The sequence below is a fragment of the Pundamilia nyererei genome, unplaced genomic scaffold (assembly GCF_000239375.1).
Source record: "Pundamilia nyererei isolate P.nyererei 1_Seehausen unplaced genomic scaffold, PunNye1.0 scaffold00382, whole genome shotgun sequence".
NCBI lineage: Eukaryota > Metazoa > Chordata > Actinopteri > Cichliformes > Cichlidae > Pundamilia > Pundamilia nyererei.
In genome coordinates, this window is record NW_005187783.1 from 232,280 (window position 1) to 249,730 (window position 17,451).

A 17,451-nucleotide genomic window follows, 5' to 3' on the forward strand; every position below is an offset into this window, starting at 1 on the left:
AAAAAAAAAGAAAGAAGAAGAACTCCACCTCTCTAAAATGTCCTTTTTATACCCAATCATGTTACTGCCCTGTTGTCACTTAGCCTAATTGGTTGCAAAATGTTCATCCAGCTATTTCTTTTGAGTACAACTTAAGAGTTAATTGCTCCGTTGCTCTGCTAGGACACGGTGCTGCCAAAAAATTCAAAATGAGATAATATTTTCACAATATCATAAAATATATCAATATAAGCATTTGATATGTTTTTTTTTATTTTCTATTGTGAATAAGAAAACAGTCTAAAAAAGTTGTCAACTACAACAAGAAAAAGATTAAATTACCTATCAGTAATCAGAGATACTGCTTCATGCTAATCTGTTAGTGAGGACATTTTCTTTATGTTGTCTTTATGTTGTTGTTTATGTTTTCTGCTTATGCTTAACCAACAAGCTAATCTCCCATATGCTCAATATATTCCATTAATAGGTTTAGTAAGGGCTGCAGCATTTTACTCTTAATATGTATCTCACTATTTTTGTGAATAAGGTCAACAAAAAGGGTTATATGTTGCCAATGGTAGCTGCCTGAACATCTGTGATTGGGAGCTGCCACAGTTGGCAAGAGCTACTGCCAGCTGTGTGGACCTAAGAATCTGTTGGTCCCATTGGAGTGGCCAGTCACTGTGTTGCACAGCGGAGTTGCAAAGCTAGCTGACTGTCACCTCATCAAAATATCACTTTGCTGCCATGCAATCTGCTCACTGCCAACACCTGGGCTCCTCAGTGTTCAGGGAATAAAAGGAATGGAAACAACAACAGCAGCCAATATCGGCTTTTAACAAGCCAACTGGACCTGAGAAAAGTTTGGAATATTGCTCTGCATTGTCTAACAGCACGGCTAAAGTTCAACTGTTAAGTGACACAGAATAAAGCAGTGAGTTGTTGTAGGGGGTTATTAAGGCTGAAAGCAGAGACAGATGATGGACTGTGTACTTTCTGACAAGCACTCAGATGTAATTACATATTAGAAAAAAAGCTATAATGTCCCAGATATCCTTTTCTTTTGTTTTTTTAAAAAAATGGAAGTGTTCAAATGCATTTTGTATTTTTTGGAGAAAATACAAAACAAAATCCTAATTATGTGGGCTGCTTACATACATAGCCCTTTCAACAGACACAGCAAACTCATAATCATACAACTATCAATTTTCCATACATCACAATCTCACTAAGAGGGAAGTGTGAGAGCTCACATTAAGGTTCATTACACATAGTAAGCGATTGGCAAACGGAAGTCATTAATTTTCAACTTGTTAACAGACAAGGAGGCGCTGCAGTCATTCCATAGCCATGCTCACTCTTTAAAAAGAAACAGTAGCACTATAATACATTGTTTTGACTTTTCATTTGTATATGAAAAGTTGAATTTAGCTGTTTTCCTTCTATAAATCACATACTAGCTCCACCACTGAAAAATATGAGGAAATTCACAGAGAAGCATATGTAACACAAACACTAATAAGTCTTTTTGGGGGGGCCTCTTTATGGCTTTTTTTTTACTTTTGACAGGGACAATGAAGACTTACAGGAAAGTGGTGGAAAGAGAGAGGGGAAGACATGTGGCAAAGGACTGCAGTTCGAACGTTCTCAGCCGTGAGGCATATGGTCACCTGCTCATTCCAGTGAGCTAAACCAGCGCCCGAGTACAGTAATAAGTCTTAAACCTGTACTGATACTTCATGGTATAATCCATGATGCTATGATTTTATAATAGAGAGAGAGAAAAAATAAAAGTGACATCTTTCACTGAAAGTAATGAACAGAAAAGAAAGCAGGGAAACTGGAAATAAGGATAGCATCTCATAATGCTATCTTCAGGTTCAGGATGATTTTACGATACCTGTGGTTACTGACTGTTATTTCCAAGTGGAGTGCATCATCACTGCAAACTGCGCAATAGCTATGCTAGTCCACTGCTCATAGCAGTAATTTTTATTTATTCTTTTATTTTTTAACAGGGATCAGTTTTAATCTAACAAATATTTATTCTAAAACACTTGCACTCTGGGTGCAAGTTGTAATAGTCAGCAAAAGTAGCTGACTTTGCTGGTAAATGGACTGGTTCTTTCTTTTCTTCTACTCTTCTGAGCACTCAAAGGGCTTTACACAACTTGTGCATTCACCCAAGCACATTTTTCTAGGTGCTTTCTAAGTAACATTCACACACACGCACTACGATGGATGCATTGGAGAGCAATTTGGGGTTAGTATCCAAGGATATTTGGTATGCATACTAGGGGAAGCCAGGAATCGAACCACCAACCTTCCGATCAGTAGATGACCTGCTCTACCGCCTGCGCTACAGCCACCCCATTTGATGTATTTAGTTAACTCCACTGCACTGAACTGCAAAACCAAGTCATTTAAACGCATCAACCTTTGTCTTTATTAATGTGATTCTTAGGTATTTAAGTTAAGTTGTATCATTATGTTCTTCTGACAATGTGATCTTCCATATGTGAGGGGGTTTATAACAATATCACTTTATGGTTAAAAAGTGTGCTGGCTCATGAAGTGCGCTGGCAACAATATTTTTTTGGAGACTTCATGGTTTGTGCAAATCTAAACCACTAAGTGCCCTCCCATGTATTTTTCTAGACATATAGTTAGGAATCATTCAGTCTCTTCAAAACCTACACAAGCATCTATACTTTAAAAAATGTTATTGTGTTTGCTACATCATGGCGAGACTGCATATATGTCTTACATACACCCTTATCCATATTCTCCACATTTTCTTTTAAACAAGACAAGCCTTATAATTTATACCTATATGTACATTGTTAAGTCAGTTTTTCTTTTACAGCCGGTCTGTTACTGTAATTTCACGCATGCTGTACATGAATACATCTTCATCAGTCTGAACTGGTTTGTTTGCCTTGCACTGGTTCTAGTACAAGCATTAGTGGAAATCTGTATTTACTGGACATTGCATCACCTTATACAAGATGCATTTATTAGTTTACTTGTTTACATTTGAGTCTCCTACGCACCACAACCCATGACACTTCTTTCAGATCCGATGTTTTTATGAAGGGGGTTTGATTTGTTGCATATGAGCTTCTTTGCAGGGGGGCTTTAAAAAGTGCTCACTAAATAATCATTATTATTCAGTAAGCATCACTAATGATGCAGCTAGCATCAATAAAGCTGATGTTAGCTGAGAGCAGAAAGGTAGTACTGGTACAGATCACAAAATGAAGAAGGAGACTGGGCAAAAATGGCATCCATGGAAGAGTTCTAAGGCAAACCTTTATACCAACAGTCAAACATGGTGGTGATGGTGTGACTGTCTGGGGCTTGGTTGCTGCTTTAGCAAAGAAGCATGGTGATACTCATGACATCTACCACTGATTTCTTGTGTCTGAACAAATTCACAAGCATTTGATTTCCATTGCACTGCACTGGAACTTTATAATGCAGGAAGATTATTTTATACTGAATAAAAGGGGCTAAAACAAACAATATTATGTGAAAATAATCATCGCAGTACAGGGCACAAGAACAGAAGTCATTATATGTAGGACAAGTGTAAAAAGCCCTGAATAGTGATACTCATTATCATAAAAGCCTCTGAAACCTTTTGTAGCACCAAAGCAATGTCATGATTGCTGTGACTGTGAGAAAAAAATATGCTCTTTCAGTTTGATGAGACATCTAATCAAATGAACGATAAGTGGATGTGCATCATATAGGAGAGGAAGAAACAGATGGGATTTAAAGTAAAATTATCTAGTACTAGATATGACTCTACTGGGTTGTGGGAAGGGAGTGGGTCAATGATTATATACTTCGAGTTTAGGAAACTCGTTTTAGAAACTGGTTTGTTCTGTTGGAAAAGGAGGAGTATTCAAGGATGCTAGTTAAAGTGATGGAAATGGCTCTGTGATCCTCCATTATTCGTCTTCCTTTCTTCATAATATACCTTTTCCTTTGCTCCATTGATTGCGGCCACTGTATGTTGTCATTAAATCAATTCTTCACAGAAGAGAAATGGTTTGTGTATGAGCAGTCCTTGCCCTTACCATCGATGACTGAACTAGCATCAGCACTGAAATGAACAGGGATGAAACCAAAGATAACTGAAGTGTTATAGAGCAGGAAATTTATTTTCTGCTTGCTCGAGCCAGTCTATTAGGCATGCATGTTTGTTTCTAAGTAGGACGGCACGCCACGTGCACATGGGCTGCCAAGCGCAGTATTTCCTGACTGTCACTTATTCTCCCCCTTTTCAAGGATGAAAGTAATTTCAGAACTGTTGTATCCCCTAGCATAAAATCCACTGATGTAGGGTTTTTTGTTTGTTTGTTTGTGAAACAACAAAGAGGAAGTTTGAAGTGTCTCAACAAAATGCTGCCAGGAGCAGAAAACGAATTTGGTGGGCTACACAGTTTCTATAAGGCTAATAATTTCCTCCTGTCTTTTCACAGAGGTCTAAATGGGGACTGCTCTGTGATCAAAATGCTTTTAACGGTTGACACAGATTACCTGAGGCTTCTGGTAATGGAGGAATACTTTTAGCTCTGCCAAGCCCCACTGTTGCCTGCAATCAGGGCTGTAATGTATTTGCTGTAAAATTCATTTTAAAAGTAGCATTAGCATTATCGACTTATGGTACCTTAAACCTTAATCAAAGACTAATATTTGATATCATTAAAACACCAGCACATACATTAAAGAGATTCTCTCTTAAAAAAAAAAGGCAAAACTGGATCGCTGCTTCTACAGTTTTCTAACATCTTATCATGAAATCCCAGCAGAAACACTTCATTGTATTCCTACGCAATCAACTTTTTTGACACACACAAAACAGGCAAGAGTATATATCAGTCTGCACACCGCTGTGATACTCATGACATCCACAACTGATTTCCTGTGTCTTTCTACTTCCCTGAGTTCTTCTTCTCCCTGCACAGACAGACAGTGGCAAAGACCTATATGTGAAATATAGTAGAACACTTCTGCCATCAAGTGGGCAACTACATTCAAGTTCAGTTTTAAAAATGCATTCCCACAGATACCACAGCGTTTTTGATACACATGAATTATCATTTGGCAGCAGTGGTAAGGTATGTCTATAGCACCTTGATGAGGTGCGTCAAGGTACAGAGAAAGACTTTCACCATGAAACTTAAAGTTTCACTGACTGTGTCCAATTTACCCACTCTGCCACCCCCCTTTGCTTTTAATTAGTGCATCTAATGTGGACCCTTATCAGTAATGGGCTATGCTCTTAATGAGACTGTTATTAAGCCTTTCCTTTCAAGGCTGATAGACTCACAGCCACCTATGGCATGTAGGCTGATAATGCTGAACCTCAGTTAACTCCACTTCCTTTAACCATAATGGTGAACAATGGGGGGGTGTACAAATGCCTTGTGTGGGTGATTTCAGGTATGGAAAATGGCAAGCTGCAGTGGAAGAGCTTCTGCCTCCAGGCTGACATGGTAGGGAGGCCATTGGGTGTGTGAAAGTGTGAAAGTGTGTGAATGTAATATTTAGAGAGCCAACCTTCCTGCTGCTGGGATCTAATTAATGGCATATTTGTCTTGTTTTCTTTTATTTCTGTGAAATTTTATGATGTCTTGCAGCCCAGTATTGCAGCAAAACATGTAGTAGACCGTGTCCATTTCACGCTTTGTCTCACCAAAACGTGAAGTGGTACCAGCAGAGGGAGATGTTTTATTTCAAGCCACCACGAAAATAATTACAGGAAAGTGTTTAAAAACACATTATTCACACATTGACATATAAATGCATATTAGCTGCTAGCTTAATAATTTCTGGCAATTACAAACCCTGAAATGTACTCCATAACTTTCTTGCTAACTAGTGACTTCTTGGCTTTAAGTATATTATCTCCTCCCACGGGAGATAATTTCACATGTGGATTACACAGTATTTATTCAGTGGACTGGTGTGTCTATTATATGCTTTGCCATGATATCAGGTTGTGTCTTGATATCAGTTATTAAGTTAGGGCCCATTATTTTTGCCTTTAGCACTCACAATAGTATGACAGCAACAAATCATAATGAAGGATTTCGAACAGGATAGGCCATAAACACTGATGATGAAAAGAAGAAGTGATGCTTATTAGATGCTAAATAATTGGAAGGGGATCGGATTAAATAACCTTGTGCTTCTTGCTACTCTTGGACATGTTAGTGTAAGTTATTCCATCCATCCATTCTCTTCCACTTATCCTTATCACAGTCAAAGGAAGGGCTGAAGCCTATCCCAGGTATATTAGGGAAAGAAGCAGAGTAAGGGTACACACAGAGAGCACATGATAAGTTATTCACTATGATTATTCTTTTTCTTTTCTTTTCTTTCCTTTTAATTGTTTGCGTTTTTCTTTCTTCTTGCATCTTAACATGTTCAAAAAATGAACAAAATAAGACATTATCTGTCCATTCCTTTTACTGTAAGCACATACTTCTGTGTTAGTTCACATTGTCATCATTGCTATTCTACTGATATAATTTTATCCCCAAAAGTAAGAAGCATAAGAAATATCTTATCTACAGCAATAGAAATGCGTGTTTTTAGTTAAAGTGTGCTTAATTAAAAATATTACTTTCCAGTTTGCCAATATTAGCTTTTCATGTCACCGAATATCTGTGTGCATGCTGCTGCCTCAGCTCATGTTACTTAAAAATTAACCCACAGCTTTAAAACCCTTACACAACATATTCTCAGTGAAATTTACTGTTATTGGTTTGAAATACAAAAGTGAATTATTACATGAAACCTGATGCAGCTGTTAGGGGTGGGGGCATGCTTTCAATACATATGAACTTTTAGAACATATGAACTGAATATTTGTTACCCCTGCATAGGGCTGCTCGATTATGGAAAAAATGATAATCACGATTATTTTCACTGAAATTGAGATTTTGATTATTTGATGATATTTATTTAACAATAACAATGTATTGAATAATGGCTTTAAAGATTGTCATAAAATAGTGTGCAAATACTTATAACAGTGCAAATGTTTGCAATATAAAAAATAAATGAAATTGAGCAGTGGTCTTTGGCGAGGAAAAACGTTACCGCGTTTGTTATCTCCTTGTGTCTCTGGGAGCTGGTGGGATATTTAGTCGCGTTGGACAGGGTAGCGTGCGTGAATGGAGGTCTGTGAGGAAGAAGCAGGTGTTGTCGAGAGTTTTTCTCTATGCTCCTTCATTGCTTGATTGTATGTCACTTTGTGAGCGGTCTTCAAATGATTGAATAAATTTGTAGTGTTTCTCTGTGGTGCAGCTACAACACCGTAGCAAAGTTTACACATTATGTCTACTTGATCCACGTCTGACTCCGCGAACCCATAATGTTTCCACACCACTGAAGCTCTTTTACCTCTCTTTTCAACCAACGGCATTCTTTCTTCAGCAGCCATTATTGTCTTCTCCCCAAATAACTTCTGCTTAGCTTTCCGAGCTTCCCTCGGGTCCTCTTAATTTTTGTGAGGCGTGTTCGAAACGCAGAGAGGTGCGCTCGATTTGCCACATGGAGCAACGCGAGAGTAAAGCACGAGGGAGGTGCTAATAATCGGCTCAGTCATTTATAATGATCGTTGAAAGCCCAGGTCGTAATTTAGATGAAAATTCGATTAATTGAGCAGCCCTACCCCTGCATTTATTCTTATGTTTTTTGGCAGCTTTTGAAAATCTGTGGCAGCTGTTATTGTCAAATCTAGCCTTTTTTAGTAACATAAGCATCCAAACTGTTTTTACATTTAACCAATATTTCTGTTTAATTACACTTTAATAATAATAGTGCTCTTAGTAAATGGACTGATTCTTATATGTACTCAAAGCACGCTCTACCCAATCACACAAGCACTGTCTTCTAAGGTTCTTAGTGCTTCCTGACTACCATTCATACACATTCATACTCCAATTTAGCAATTTAGGTTAGTATCTTGCCCAAGGATACTTGGCATGCAGACTGGAGGAGTCAGGGACGAACCACTAACCCTCCGATCAGTAGAGGACCTGCTCTACCTCCTGAGCTACAGCCACCAGTAGTAGTATTTGTTTTATTAAAAATTGTGTTTAGACACAAGTTTTGTTGTGAAAGTCCGAAGCTGTGAACTAGATTAGTGGCCTGTTCAGTGGTTAAAGTCTAGGTTGGCTTTGTAGTTGAAAATAAAGTAATTTAGCTTATCCTTCTAAACAAATAAATTAAAATTTTTCTAAAATGAAATAATCTGCAACATTTTGCGGTAGCCTATGTTACATATAAACACTGCCACATGCTTTATCTGGTCATTGCGCTTATTAGAGACTGTTTATATGGGACGTTAGCCTTTAACAAACACATTTAAATTAGGTGGTCTTTTTTTAAACACATATCTCTTCAGGCCTAAACTGACAGTCCCAGTACCACACATTCAGACACAGTAGTAGATGGTGTTTTTAATACCATATGTGCTAGTCTAATTTGGTTGTATAAGGTCTACATTGACCTTCTGTGTTGTAAGTTTTAATGGCTGCATAGCCATTAAGGATCAAATCAGCTTCTAATTTTGTGTTTTTTCTTTCTCTGCTTGCTTCTTACTGTCTTTGAGGCTTGAGACCAGCACTCCCCACATTACATCAAACTCTTAAAAGTCTAGAAAAGAAGCTGTTGGACAGAAAGACATCAACTGAGTGGTAAGTATTTTGGTTTTCCAATATATTAGTAATCATCAGTGTCATTTATATTAATCACGCTAAACTTTAATCATACTTTAGATCAGGGGTTGGCAACCCTAGGCACGCATGCCACAGTTAGCACGCGAAGGGTTAACTGATGGCACGACCATAGCTGGGCTAGCCATCGGGCATGCTGGGCCGCTAATTTTTTTATTTTGTAACGGTATAAACAATGAAAGGTGGTGGACTGGCCAGATGCTGGCCGGTGTGTAAAAATAACTCAGTTGTTTGGTGTTGGCTATGGCGGAGCTTCCACAGAGGCCAGCAGGTGGATCAGGGAGAGGGGAGGCAGGAGGAGCAGAGACCCGAGGCAGCCACCGGTCCGACTGTCAGGTGAACTGAACTTCAGGCAAGAAGTTATGACCTGCAGTCTATCTGGGTCAGATATAAACCAAGTTTAGGTGGAGTTTATTTTCGTTGTGCTAACTTTTTACAGTCAGTTACAATAATTTGTGCTGCGTACTAGCTAGCATGACAGAGTTTCTATACAGCTGGGTGGGTGCTTTGATGTTACTGATAGTGAACTTTATTTTATTCATAAGGTTAGTTAGTAGAGTTGCCAACCGTCCCATAAAAAGACCAAATCGTCCCGCATTCAGAGAAATTATTACGCGTTTCGTGTTGAGCTGAGAAGGGACGCAGTTTGTCCCGGACTTAAGCTAGGATGGAAAAAGACACAAATGTGGAGTTAATCTGTCATTACACTGCACAGCTGCCTCTTCTTCTCCTCTCATTCTCTCCCCTCCCTCTCCTGTTGCTAGTTTAATAATGAAACTGATCAATGATCAGCTGATCGGCTTTTCTCTCTTGTTTGTTTATCACCCACTTTGCGCCACATGTCACGCTAAACAACAGCAGCATGTTTAAGCTTGATCAGTTGTTGTTAGAATTTATTTAATATTAATTTCTAGTATCAGCTGATGTTTGCTGGAGCCACAGCCGTAAAAGCTGCTGGTCATGATATCGGTTTGTATATCTGGTGAGAGGGAAGCATGAAGATGAAACCAGGAGATGTCCTTACTGAATCATCAGAGCTGAACAGGTGATGGAAAAACAGGTTTACCTTTTAGGTGACATGAATAAGTTGGAGGGAAGTTATGAACTGTTTCTGAGAGACAAATAACATAATTTCTATGTAGCTGACGGCTGGTAACTGTGCAGGGGTGGATCTAGCAAAGTTCTGCCAGGGGGGCCAGGTGGGGCATTAACACCACCTGCATATGGGCTATAGCCCATATGCATTAAGTACATACATATTATTATGTACTTAATGGATACATAATAATATGTATGCATTAAGTCCATAATAACTACATTAATTGCAAACAAGTGCAATGAACTACAAAAAAATTGAAAATCATTTTTGTTTTGTTTTTTTTTACATATATTTCTACTTGGAGAAATTTAAGAGGTTTATCCCTCAAAACTTTAAATACAAAAAAGTTGCAAAAAATAGTTTACAACAACAGGAAATTTATTTTGAGTGTCTTCATAGTTTTATTTTAGAGATACAGCAATTTTTATATACTGCAAGAAAAACAAAAAAACAATCCTATGATGCAAATTTGCAAAGAAAACAGCACGTGCATCAAAATAAACTATTTCCAGCTGTGCAATTCAAGTTCTAAGCATCCTAGCAACTATTAGGAAAAGTCAAACATGACTTATAAAAACACTAGTATAGGCTTTTAAGGCCTACAAGTAAAAAACTACATTTTCCGCGAAAATGACATCACTTCCGGTTTCGGGCAGGAAATGCGATAGTTCGCGTTGACGTCTTTTTCAAAGTGGGAAGTGTTAATAACAGCTGATGGATCGGCAAAGCGTGTTTCTGGAATATTATGTTTTTGTTCCTTCAAATGCTTTTTATGCAATTTTTGCAAAGCTATATGTGGAAGGAAACCGTGACCGAGGACAAGCTGATGGCATAAGATGTAAGTACAGCCCCTCCGGTTTCATATGCAAAACAAATTATTGCGCTAGCTTACATGGTTCAGGTTCTACAGGGATTTAAAAATAGTTACACAAAACGGAGTGTGCTGCTCTGACCGGCTTTAAAGGGTTAACAATAAAAATGAATTGAATAATGACTTTAAAAAATAATATAAAATAGTGTGCAAATACTGATAACAGTGCAAATGTTTGCAATATAAGAAATAAATGAAACATGTAAACATCTATGTTTAGTGAACTTTGCAGTGTTGCTCTGTGGTGCAGCTACTACATCGTAGCAAAGTTTACACACTGTCTACTTGATCCACGTCTAACTCCGCCAACCCATAATGTTTCCACACCACTGAAGTTTTTTTTTACCACTTTTCAACCAACGGCAGTCACTCTCCTCTCCAAATAACTTCTGCTTAGCTTTCCGAGCTTCCCTCGGGTCCTCTTAATTGTTGTGACGCGTGTTCGAAATGGAGAGCGGTGCGCTTGATTTACCACACGGAGCAGCGCGAGAGTAAAGCATGAGGGAGGGGCTAATAATCGGCTCAGTCATTTTTAATGATCATTGAAAGCCCAGATCGTAATCGTGATTAAAATTCGATTAATTGAGCAGCCCTACTATAAAGTGGTTATATATATTGTGTAACTGTTCATATAGAGTGTTATTAAATTTATTGCAAATGCAATCATATGGCACACTGACTTCTGAGGAAATTTTAAATGGCACTCGCCATCAGAAAGGTTGCCTACCCCTGCTTTAGATCAACCTGTTTTTACTTATTGTTTCATTTGTGCTTTGGTTTGGGAAAGTTGTTTCTTTACTGATCTTTTCTTGTTTTCTGTTATTAGACTTGAGATATGACTGCTCTATGCTGTTGCTGATGACTCCAGTTAATTCTACAAGACATGCTGTGTAAGTAAATACAAACAATGATAGTTGCGTCTGCATTGCTTGAAAGATCATATCCCACAAACTTAGTTTAGAGGGTCCACCTGTCTGCACAGTATGTAGTGAAGTTTTTGAACAGTGAATTTTGTTTTGTGCCCGAATTATTCTGCAGATTATCAGAATGAAAAGTTATTGGCCATGTTTGCATAGTCCATTTTAAAAATATGCTTTCATGACATTAATGTGTGTTGGGTGGTGGTCAGGGCTATCCAGACTGACAAACGGGACATTTAATGTCACCTCTCCAGGGTGGGAGGGAGCCTGTGATTGTCTAAATTAGGGTCTGTTCTATAGCAAATGCAGAAAAAATGTTTTATGAAAGCAAAAAAAAAAAAAAAAAGATTGTTTCCTTGCAGGTCACCAGGAGAGATGGGTCCTCCGTCACAGATGGTTGGTCAGTCACCTGCAGGTCATTGTATCTCCAACCTACATCCACTGCCAATGTACTTCTGCACTTACATTTGGATCACCTAAATCCATGACAGTCATTCACGCAGTAGTGCCACGATTGGAAACAAGCCATCCTTAAATTATTACAACACACCAAGCTTCTGTGTTTGAATGCAAAAGAAATATAATTTTATTTTGATTATATACGTAATGTAACTTGCAATGCAATGTTAAAGGAAGCCATAAATCTGAGACTTAGTTTCATTGTAACATTATAACAGTGATGGTAATATATTGTTTGTTGTTAAGCAGAACAGTGTCCAGTATGTTGGCTGATATACTTTTTTGCATTTTAAAATAAAAGTTGGTCTGATTTAATTTTACAAGAAGTGCTGTTAATTATTCTTTTTGAATTATACTTGCATACAGTGTTATATGAATATAGGTGTTGTATTAGAAATGTCAAGGATGACAAAACATAATGTGATTTTTTTAAAAGTAAGTTACCACAAATAGTTTTTTAATTTACTCAAACTTGAAATGTTTGTCTGTGGGTAAAAAATTTATATTGTGCCCCGAGAATCATCAGATTATTCTTAGTACTGTGTATATGAAATGAATAAGTTGTTCTTACTTAGTTATCTTAAGTAAACTTTACTTAGTTCTTTTGAGGCAGCGTACACAACCAGTGCTTACAGTAACATAAAAGAAAAGAGTAATTAATAGTGACGCATATCTACGAGTAAATAAAGAAACTCATTACCTGGAAGCTCATTTGTCGGCTATGCATCCATGTTGCAAATTTCCCCTTCAACCATAAACCAAAGATGCACTGAGATCAGGCGACTGAGATTATTTGAGCTATGTGACATTATTCTGCTGGAAACACTCATTAGAAGATGGTTACACTGTGGTCATAAAGGGATGGACAATACTTAATTGGTACAAAAGAGCCCAAACAGTGCCAATAAAAATGTCATTATACCACCAGCAGCAGCCTGAAGCTTTAGCACAAGATATAATGGATCCATCCTTTAATGTTTTTACAGTAAATTCTGACCCTGTCATTTGAATATTACAGGCAATGTTCATCCAGCCTTCTGTTGTCCAGGATTGGTTATTTCATCTCATAACAGTTTTAATATTTATTACAGTTCTGATTATAGACTTGAGTCTAATGCAGTCACATGCACTGCTATTTTCAGGAATTGCAACCAGTTGTTATCAAGTCCTTATATTATATGCATATCTATCCTAGCTGTTCAGTGATCATTAAAATTACTTGGAAGTGTGGCACAGTCATCATTGCCACGCAATAAATCAACAAATCAGCTTTCTATAAGTTCAGATAATGTTGCATGTAAACATATCATTCTCAGTCAATTTACAGCCTTCATGAAATGATATGCTATTGTTCAGTCGTATAAATATTCAAACCAACCTGACACCAAACTAACACCCATTTTTTCTACTACATTCCCTGAGAGTTTTGTTGGTATTGATGTGATGAACATATATAACATTGCCTTTTCCTGGCAGAGACAGAAGATGGGGCTGGTGTTCTATATAAAATCTCAGGTTTGTCGAATACACCGCAAAAACTTTTGCAAAGTTTCTGGTAAATGCCAATAACATCCAGTCAAAGTCAGATCCTGACAACCAATAACTGTCTACATCCTGCAACTAGTGGTAAAATTCAGGTTTGATTTTTATGTATTTTTTTTTTTTATTAATGAAGTTCAGCTCTCCCTGCTGTATGTTAAGCAGCCTAAGATAAACAACATTTATTCAGTACTGTCAAAAAGCTGCAAGGGACTGAAGAGTGCTGTCTAATAAACAGCAAGCATTCCTTCTGTATGTAGACTGTATGAATAAAAGAACAGGTTTGTGCACTCTTGTTCTCACTCTAAGCTTCTTCTTGTCAGAGGTGGCAAGACGAACAGCATGTATTAACATAAAATCCAACTTACAAAATGTTCTAAGTATAATACAATTTTCATTGTCCCCAGAATGATTACACAAATCATTCATAGCACTATTTCTTGCTTTACCTTTGTTCCAACGGAACGATGGTAAAGCAATGCCTTTACATTTACATGAAATTTAAATGCACTGCTTTGCCCCCTCTAAGATCAAGCCTTCTTTCCTGTATCATTGATGCAGAAAAATATTATGTTTGGTATTGTATGAGATGGCATAAAAATACAGTATCTTATGGTATAAGCAAGTAAGCAATTTAGTGATAAACAATAGATAAAGTTTTTTGTTTGGGTGAGTTTTCATATCCTACCTACAAATCTTTCAAACACGATTAGCATCAACATACTATTTGATTGATAAACATAGTTTCAAATGTTGAATATTTAAATAATTTACAGGCTTCCAAAATGAACTCATGCCATGCACAGGATGCAAAGACAACTGCTATGTAATTTTGAAACTGAAAACGAATTATCTCATTCAAAGCCACAGCAAATAGTGGCATTTTTTCTGGTACCAACTTGCATCAAAAGATGGCGTCGCCTAGAAGTGAAATGTCATCAGTGGTGAAATATTGTAATTAGTACATTTAAAGAGAATGCCAATAAATGTTAAATTTTTATCACATTCCAGTGTCAATGTAGCTCACAGCTTTAACAGTGTAAATGTGTCTATTAAACAAACCTCCAACTTGACATTGAATCTGGAAAAAGTAATTCAAGGAGCCACTGCATAACCAACTTTAGTCTCTTTATTTTAGCCACAAGGCTGTATCCTAGCCTTCTTCCTTTTTAATAGTTCAGATTCGTTTGAATGGATATAAATACTTTTGCTGCACCACTGACCTTAGTGAAAACCAGTGATGGAAAAGGCTTTTAAAAGAAAAAAAGTGTTTCCATTGATGCCCCTGGCATGTTATTCCCTGCATGCCAACTAGCCAAACCTATCTTTCAGCCATCAATCTTTATGCATCACACTGTAACATCATGACTGAAAGAGCACTCTGACCACAATGCCATTTCTACTAATGTAGTCTGTGCTAGATCTGACAATTGTAAATATCTGCAGCAGAAACTGTCTTTCCTCTGTTGAATTTGTGCAGAAAACTTGCAAATCTCCCTTGTTTCACCATCACTTAACATGTGAAGAAGGAGAATGTTTCATTGTGGGTATAAAGATGTTATAGATTGCAACAAAATCCTGCAGGATAACAATGAATTTATTCAGGCTCAAACAAAATCATGATGGCAAAGTTTAGCCCCTTTCTTTAACAAGTCAAACTGATTATTCTCATTGGGACATATGCCAAACATTGCACGCTGTACAACTTCTGCTTTTTTTTTTTACTGTCATCACCATGCACTGCTTTGGAAAAGTGTGAAGGGATGTAAACCTTTTCTGAAGAAGTAACGCAGGGTTGCCAATACTAATTCATCTTGATTTTCATGCTTTTAGTCTTTGCCTGATACTCTGCACTGTAAAATGTAATATTGTGTTTAATTAAAAATATTAAATAGGCTGAACTCAATTTTTATCAATTTGTTATTAGAACTCAATGTAAACAAGTTACAAGTACTTTTTATGCAAAAACGCTGATGAGCTCAATTTATTTGAGTTGTCTTAACTTAGAAAAACTAAATAAGCTGGAAGTTTTGCTTCTCAGTGCGGAAGGATGAAAGATGTGTTTTGAAAATGCCACGTGACTACCGTCCTCCTCCCTCTGGATTAGTCCGCATGTTCATGGTGCCAGCATTTGTTATGGAATATGTTGAGCAAACCTGGAGAAGCGTCAGCTCAAGAGATTATTGTCATTGCTGTGGATCTTTACCTGATACACTGACTTGGTGAGTAAATGTTTACTCTTATTCAAACTGATTTTGTGGCTTCTCTTAGTTTAGCACCAGGTTTATAATCTTGCTAGCTAGTTAGTGTTAGCCTAGCGTTGCTGCTGCGGCTGGGCTCATGTTACTTAAAAATTAACACCACAGCCTTAAAAACCTTATATAAAAATATGTCTGTGAAATTTTCTGTTGATTGTTTGAAATAAAAACGTGAGATAAGAGCCCAGACAAAATTCTTCGGGAGGTGCAGCCGTTAAAGGTGGGGTGTGGGGGGTATTTTCAATCCATAGCCATAACTAACTATTATATATATCATGTTTAACCTGAGCAGCAAAAGACCGCAGGGGGGAGGGGGGGGGGGGTGAAAACAATATGCCAGGAGTTATCAAGCCTTGACCTCCCGGTCAGCTATCACGCTGGTGGATAACGGAGCTCTCCGAAAACGTGGAAGCACTTTTGCAAATATGTGATATTTTGATAAATTAAGTAGATATTTGAGCTTTACACAGCTACATTCTCGGCTGAAAAACAAATTATCTTAAATCAATAGTGTCATCTCTATTCTTTGTCTTGGCAGAGGGCAGTAATATAAGGAATGACTGAAGTGACAGCTACCATTGCAACAACTCTGTTTCAGTTCTTTTAGCATTTTTTTAATTACCTTTAAATTAATAAATTTAAAGGCTGTAGGTTGGAGTCATTGCTCTAACATGGTGTCCAAATGTAACAGGGCTCGGTGGTGGTTCTTAAATTTGGAGCTGCTTTGAACTTTATTTGTGAAGCTCATATTAGCATACTAAAAATGGTAACTATCTAGTACTGCTGGGACATAATATTTTCATAGATGATCATGAAAGAGTGGGGATCTACATGCAGTGATGCTAGCATTAGCCAAGTAACACATTACCTTCAACAGCTGGTCAGGCTGTCCACAGGCACACACGCTTAGATTTCACTGCAGCATCCCTTCATATTCTTAATATAACCATGTGGGGGAGAGTCTAAATGCCAAGGTTGAATGTGTACAACACACATACTTCTTAGTATTGCAAAGCTATTGCCACAGCAGTGTAGAAAATCCAGGCAGACAGCCTGTGTCTCTCTAACCAATCAGAGAACTTGTTACATTTGACACTATGCCTATATTGGGCAAATCTGGCCCAGCTACTCCGGTATAAAGTGACTGTCAAGGAGGGAGAGAAGCATACTTTTTGGATAAAATGGGAGCACAATTTTCTAAACACTTTATTACTACACTTGAAGGCGACTGACAAGTGAGCTTGTAGAGTGAGTGAGAATAAAAGTAGACAAGATGGCTCTGTGACAAAGATTTGATAGGAAATTAGATATAAGCAAATGTGAGCAATTGGTAAAGAAACTGACAATAAATAGGATTTTTTATTTATTTATTTTTTTAAAACAGTCACAAAAAGAAGATACAGTGGGGCAAAAAAGTATTTAGTCAGCCACCGATTGTGCAAGTTCCCCCACCTAAAATGATGACAGGGGTCAGTAATTTGCACCAGAGGTACACTTCAACTGTGAGAGACAGAATGTGAAAAAAAAATCCATGAATCCACATGGTAGGATTTGTAAAGAATTTATT